Source organism: Nelumbo lutea, chromosome 4 (assembly GCF_056320005.1).
Source record: "Nelumbo lutea isolate HS-2025 chromosome 4, American lotus-T2T, whole genome shotgun sequence".
Lineage (NCBI taxonomy): Eukaryota > Viridiplantae > Streptophyta > Magnoliopsida > Proteales > Nelumbonaceae > Nelumbo > Nelumbo lutea.
Genome location: NC_142687.1, coordinates 28,101,087 through 28,108,742, shown reverse-complemented (window position 1 = coordinate 28,108,742; position 7,656 = coordinate 28,101,087).

Here is a 7,656-nt window from a genome sequence, read left to right as displayed (position 1 = left end):
CACCGAGGTGATTAACATAGTAGGGTATAAGCCCGACCTGTCTGCGCCTAGTTTGAGTTGACATCGGTTGTCCTTAGCAGGTTCAACCTGTTGCATGCCGGGGTGGGCTATGCATCAGAAGGTTCGTACCCGAGCTACCTGTGCCTTAGGCATTACAAATACTGAGCCTATGCCAATGAGGTGGTTGGGTCTTATGTGGTGCTAGGGTCTTTCATTAGCTCGGCGTTTTAGCCCTTAGGCTGGAGGAGCGGCTTATAGTCTGTTCTCCTAGAGTTCACCTGTACCGGAGAGGCGACAGGATCTTATAGTGCCGAGACCATGTTAGCCGGGCATCTTGGCCCTTAGGCTCTGGGAGTGGCCCGTAACCTACTCAGTTGTTATAGGTAGTACTGTCTTAAGTTGACAATATTCCATGCCCAAGGTACCTATCTTCCTTCGAGGGTTTTGAGCTCGTATGTTCCTTCCCCGAGCACTCATTTCACTTAGTAAGTTTCTTCCCAGTTGGACCCGAGCTTGCCAGCGCTGGACTCAGGTACCATAACTTTACGCAGGACCAGGTCGCGCGACGTGGAGATTCCGCTTCTTGACCCTAGTGTTATAGTACCGAGCTACTCTCTACTGGTAAGCTACAGTCCTGATGTACGCGAGGTCCCTTACTTCGTCGAGGAGATCGAGGTTGGTACATAGCTCGTCCTCATTCGTCTTATCATTGTATGCTTCCAGTCGCAGCGTAGGTACTTCGATTTCTGTCGAGATAACTACTTCAATGTCATAGGTGAGGTTGAAGTGAGTCTCTCCTGTGGCGGTTTTCTACATGGTTCGGTAAGCCCATAGAACACTGGGTATCTCGTCTGCCCACAATCCTTTAGCTCGGTCCAAACGTGCCTTCAGTCCGCGGAGGATGGCTTTGTTTGTGACTTCTGCTTGACCGTTTGCTTGAGGATGTGCGATTGAAGTGAAATTCTGTCGGATTCCCATGTCTTGACACCAGTTCTGGAATTTGATGTCCTTGAACTGTTTGCCATTGTCAGAAATCAGCACCCGAGGTAACCCAAAGCGGCACACAATGTTCTTCCAAAAGAAGTTTTGGACGTTCTAGGCTGTAATTGTTACAAGAGGTTTAGCTTCTACCCACTTGGTGAAGTAATCTACTGCTACTACCAGAACTTCCTCTGGCCTACCACTGGCGGGAACGGTCCAAGTATGTCGATGCCCCATTGTGCGAAAGGCCACGGGCTGGTGAAATACTTGAGGTCGGTAGTAGGTTGGTGGTGGATATTGGCATGCTTCTGGCATTTGTCACATTTTCTGACGAGCTCGATGGCATCTGCCTTCATTGTTGGCCAATAATACTCCTATCGTAGTGCTTTTTGGGCGAGGGCCCTGCCCCCAAGTCTCCGCCGCATAGACCCCCATGAGTGTCGTGGAGTACGAGCTCGGCTTCAGTAGGTCGCAGGCATCGCAGGTAGGGGAGCATGTAGGATCTCTAGTATAGTTATTCGTCTATTATGACATATTTAGCTGCCTGACGCTCTACCCTTCTGGCCACATTGCGATCTGCAGGGAGGGTCCCATGTAGTAAGAAGCTCGCGAGCGGGTCAATCCAGCTCGACTCTGCTTGAACGATAGGAGCGACCTCCTCTGCCCCCCGAGAATGCTAGGTCGAGGCAGGTCCTCTATGTACACGGTTCTCATGGTGATATCGCTGGTGCTGGCTAACCTGGACAGGGCGTCGGCCTCAACGTTCTCGGACCTAAAGATTTTCCTGATGAAGTGTGACTGAAAGTTGAGCAGGGCCTCTCTGACTTTGGCTATGTAGGCGACCATGGTTCGCTCGCAAGCTTTGTATTTGCCAATGACCTGGTTGACCACGAGTTGGGAGTCACTACAGATAACGATATGCTTGGATTTTACTTCTCTGGCCAAGGCAAGTCCATCTATCAATGCCTCATATTCTACTTCATTGTTGGATGCCGCGAACTCGAAGCGTAGCGCGTACTCCAATTTCGTGCCACTTGGGCCGTGTAGAACTATTCCGGCTCCGCTACCCTATTGGTTCGAGGAGCCATCTAAGTGAAGCATCCAGGGCTCCTCATCCCAGTTTGCGATTGGCCTAACTAGGAGAGATGCCACACCGGCTGCTACCTCACGAGGCTTAGACTCAACCGGCCTGGGAGCTTTGGGCTCACCCGAACTAGGGACCTCGTGCTCAACCGGCCTGGGGAGTTTGGAGCTGAATGTGCACTCGGTGATGAAATCTGCTAAGGCTTGGGCCTTAACAGCAGTTCATGGGTTGTACTGCAGGTCGTACTCGCTAAGCTCAACGGCCCACTTCGTCAATTGACCAGAGACCTCGAGCTTAAGTAAGACTTGCCTTAGAGGTTTATCGGTGAGGACGATAATAGTATGAGCCTGGAAGTACAGGCGGAGCTTCCAAGCTACGATTACTAGTGCGTATGCTAGCATTTCTATCTCCAGATATCTCGTCTCTGCTCCCTGCAATACTTTACTAACATAATAGATGGGTCGTTGGACCCGATCTACTTCCTTTTTTAGTACCGAACTGACCACTTCATCGCTTGCCGAGAGGTACAGTTCTAGAACGTCACCCTCCTCAGGCCGGGTTAAGATTGAAACACTAGCGAGGTATTTTTTGAGCTCGTCAAACATGAGCTGGCAGTCTTGGGTCCATTCGAACCCTTTGCTCTTAATCGCCTTAAAGAATGGCAGACAGCGGTCCACCGACTTGGATATGAAGCGGCTCAGGGCGGCTACGCGGCCATTCAACCTCTGAACCTCCTTCAACTTCCAGGTGGTCTCATATCTAAGATGGCCTTAATCTTATCAGGGTTGGTCTCAATGCCGCGCCGGTTAACGATGTATCCTAGGAATTTACCCGAGGTAACATCGAAGACACACTTGTTTGGATTCAACTTCATGTTAAACCGTCTCAGAATTTGAAAAACAGAATGCAAGTCTTGTATTAATTTGTGTAAAAATTGAGTTTTGACGACCATGTCATCTACATAACATTCTACTTTTCTGCCAATTAATGGTTCAAACAATTTATTTACAAGCCTTTGAAAGGTTGCCCTTGCGTTTTTCAACCCGAAAGTCATAACCTTGTAACAATATAGACTGAATTTTGTGGTGAAGGCAGTATTTTCTTCATTCGTCGGGTCCATATTGATTTGGTTATAGCCCGAATAGGCATCTAAGAAACTCAACAACTCATGCCATGAGGTCGCGTCCACAAGCGGTCGATTCTGGGGAGCGGAAAGCAGTCTTTTGGGCAGAAAAGTTTAGGTCGCGTCCACCATGAGGTCGCATCCACCAGGCTCAGTTTAGGTCAGTGTAGTCGACGCACATGCGCCATTTGCCGTTAGCCTTCTTTACCAGAACGAGGTTGGTTACCTAGCTCGGGTAATGGATTTCTCTTATGAAGTCAGCTGCGAGGAGCTTCACGACCTCCTCGTCGACCGCTTTCCACCGCTCTAGGGCTTTGTTGCGTTTCTTCTGTCTAACAGGTCTAACTACAAGATCAGTGTTGAGCTTGTGAGTTATAAGGTTAGGGTCTATACCGGGCATCTCTGTCGCGGACCATGCAAAAATATCTAAGTTTTGAAGTAAGAAACTTACCAGTTTGGATCGTAGAGGTTCCTGGACGGAAGCACTGATCTGAAGCGTCTGAGCTGGGTCTGCTGCTGAAGTCGGAACAACGATTGTTTCTTCCATGGGTGCAGCTCATTCTTCGCCTTGCTCTGTAGGCCACTCTAGTTCGAGGTCATCGGCCACCTTGGTCTTTCCCTTTAGGGCAGCAACATAGCACTTGCGGGACTCGAGTTGGTCTACCCGTGCTACCCCCACACCGAAGTCTGTAGGGAACTTCATTGCCAAATGATAAGTGGAGACCATCGCCCGTAGGACGTGGGTGATCGGCCGACCTATTATGGCGTTGTATGGGAGGGCGTCGCGACCACCAGAAAGTCGTGGTTGAGTCTGACTACGGAGGGCCATGTGTCGACTTCCACAGGTACTATTACTTTCCCAAAGGGCCAGACTTCTTCTCCGCTGAAGCCCACAAAAGGAGTGTTCGCGGGCCTCAAGTCACTTCCCTGCAACTGAAGCCGGTCAAACGCAGCTTTGAAAAGAATATCTGTCGAGCTACCTGAGTCAAAGAGGATGCACCTAACCTCGAAGTCGTTGATCCTTAGCTTTATGACAAGCGCGTCATCGTAAGGGTAGTGGACCCCTTGCGCATCATCCTCCGTGAAGAAGATTGGTTCTTCTATCTTCGGCCGCTTCGAACGATTTTGTTCTTCCCTGGCAGCTTCGCAAACTGACATCCGAGCTGCTGTTGATGTACAACCCGCAACGATCGAGCCTCCCACTATCACGTGTAAGGTGCCCCAAAACGGCCTCTCTTCCGAAGGCTGCCTCTACGACTGTTCGACCGACCTGCTACTAGACTCGGGAGCATTCTTATCGTGCTCCCCTTGCCGACCTGCCTTATTATTATTATTGTTATTATTTTGTATAAAATTCCTTCAATATCCGCAACGGATGAGCTCCTCTATCTCGTCGCGGAGGTTCTTACAATTTTCGGTACTGTGACCATGATCTCTATGAAAACTACAATACAAATTCTTATTTCTCTCATTGGGATTCCCCCTCATGTGGAGTGGCCACTTCACGTACGGGGCGTCCTTGATTGCCATCGGGATTTCGGCCCGCTTCGCATTCTATGGGGTGTAATCAGTTCGGTCCGCTACAGGAGCTCGAAATGGCTGACCCGGCTTTGCCCCCCGAGCTACGTCCTTCTTTTTTGGGCTATCTCCTTGGCTGGAAGGTTCTCCTTCTCTCTTTCTTTTCTCGGGGCCGCTCTCGCCCTTCTGGTTGATCTCTTCTTTCGTGGCTATGAACCTGTCCACAAGCTTGATAAATTCAGTTATGGTCGCCAGCTGGTTGACTACCATGTACCATTTGAATTTTTTGTGCGCCACGCCCTTCTTGGCTGCTGCAAGACACACTGCAGGGTCCAGGCGTGGTATCTGCATGCATGCATCGTTGAACCGCTTGATATAGCCCCGAATGGGCTCTCTCTCTCTTTGGACTATGCTGAGAAGGATTTCCTCAGTTCGTGGGCACCGCTTACTGGTGAACAAATGGGACATGAAGGCTTGCGCAAACTGTGCCCAACTTCTTATAGATCCGGGTGCAAGGTTTCGGTACCATGTGGGGGCCGCTCCTCTAAAAGTGGTGGAGAAAGCCACGCACATGCAAGACTCACTGGCCCTTGCCAGGTGCATCTATGATTGGAAGGCGTCTACATGATCATTTGGGTCGAACAACCCATCATACTTGTCAAGAGGGGGGAGCTTGAAGTCCTTAGGCATTGGAACAGATAGGAGCTTGGGAGACAGGGGGAAGGAACAGAAATAAGGGGAGCTTTAACTTCAACCGAGCTTACCTCTTCCCTGCCTTCGAGCTCGGGCAGGTTGTGGGTGGTAGATCAGCGAGCTCGGCGGTGGCATCTTTGCTTCTTGGCGGGCTCCGCATTGGTGCTGCTCACCTCCGTGCTGTCAGGAATGGTTTGTGCAGGAAGTAGCTCAGGTCGGTGGTGATGGCTGTGGACAGAGGGATCCTGCTTGGAGTCTGCAGCCAGGATCTCGAACCGGTTCTCCAGAAGTGGGGTTTCAAACTTTGACTATCGAGGTGATGTAGACCTGGCAAGCTGGGGTCCTCCCGACCAAATCGCCTGCGGTGAGACCAGGGTGGCCGGTCTTTCTTGTCTGCCGTGGGAGGAGGCCTGGCTCTTAGAGGGGTTTTGGGAGGCTTCTCCTTGGTGAGAAGGGCATTCATCCTGGTGGCGGAACCTAGCTCACTGCGAGACTGGGTGCCAAGGAGGGAGTTGAGGCTAAGGCAGCTGAGGGAATTGTTGCTGGTAGTGGTATTGGGAGACGTGGTGCAGCACTTGCCGCTGGTAAAGCTGGTGTTGCTGGAGATGCTGCACTTGGGCTTGCATGGCCTGCATGCACTACATCAAATCATCGAGCTGGTTCTGGCTGGCCGCCAGAGGGACGACACTCGGTTCAACAAAGGTCGTTTCAACAGAGGTGGGAAGGGGAACACCCACAGGCGCCGCTGTTCATGGCACGTTCAGGTTGGGGACTCCGTCCACCGAGAAGGGAATGGTGAACTGCCCAATGTAGACCGTGGGAACCTGGGGTTGTTCCCTGGCGTTATCCATCTCCATGCTACGTCCGATGTTGCTCGAAGCCGCCATGAGTGCTGAGTTTTCAGAGAAGAAGAAAAATTGTGAAGGTTTAGAGGAAGGCTTTTAGAAGTGGATTCCCACAGATGACGCCAAATGATGATGGGCAATTCGGTCACTCCTATCTAGCACTTGCGTGGCTCCTGAAAGGTACCTAAGATGGAGAAGGAGAAGAATCCCCGGGGGCTTGCCCGGCGAGAACACTCCGACGATTAAGTTAGTATTCTGTGGAAGAAGCAAGGAGAGGATCAAGGCTAAGAGTGCAGATAGCACGAGTGAAAGAAGTTACCTCTGTTCTTTGAGAGTAGGCTCCTTATAACAGAATTTCGTTGCATCAGGTCCACTGGCCTCTGACAGGGCAGGTATAACCGCCACTCTCAACCTGCCGCAACCGTTACAGGCAGGACTGAGGTGGCACGCGTGGGTACATCATTGCAGGGTACGTGCCTGTCAGGTGTAAGGCACCCTCTAAAGGTGACAGGCACGACACTGTCTGACAATGGACGTGGTTGCTGTCCCCAAACTTGTCAGGTACGGTGGTCGGGTAGGAGATCTTCCTGCGATATGTCGAACTGCTCTTTCGCGAGTTACCTTGTGTCGGGCTATCCCACAAGCGGCGAACTGCCTGTGGTAAGCTTTGTCGAATTGTCTGGCCCGAGGTGTCTTTACCTTGGGGTACCTAGAGGCGGATCAGGGTGTTCCTTTCTGGGAGTGGCCCGAGATTCGTTGGGAGAAGCTCGGGTATTAGGAAAGGTCAGGGGGCCCAAGCTCGGAGGCAGCTTGGGGAGCCTTAGCCTCAAGGAGGAGGTGCAGGCTAGGCGGCTCCCGGCGAGTAGCCTATCCCGCCGAGTTGCCAGGCTGAACTCGGTGGAACCTTCCTTCCGAATTGCGGCTACACTTGCAGTGCTGTCATGCTGAGTCATCGCTTGAGCAAGGTCATGCCCACTTATACCCGTGCAACGAGGTCGGACCAAATCACCCTCCATCAAAAATCAATATATATATATATATATATATATATATATATATATATATATATATATATATTATTTGGCAACAAAATGATCAAATGGATCCTAAATTAGATCATTGCCTCCACCACCGAATCCACTATGACACATGTTATTAATTGCACTACATCTTATGATGTATAACAAAAACTTACCCGAAACTATTCATCCTCTCGTGTGAGGGTTCGACAGTTGAGACTTTAAATAGAAAATCTCAGGGGAAGATCTACTAGTTGTACTAAAATACTTTTAAGAATGTATATATCGTTGTTGATAATCTTAAAATAATAGACAAGCCAATTTGTTTAATGAATTGTCTTGATTATGGACCATTTGCCACATCTTTCACTATAAGAGTACTGGATCCTCTTT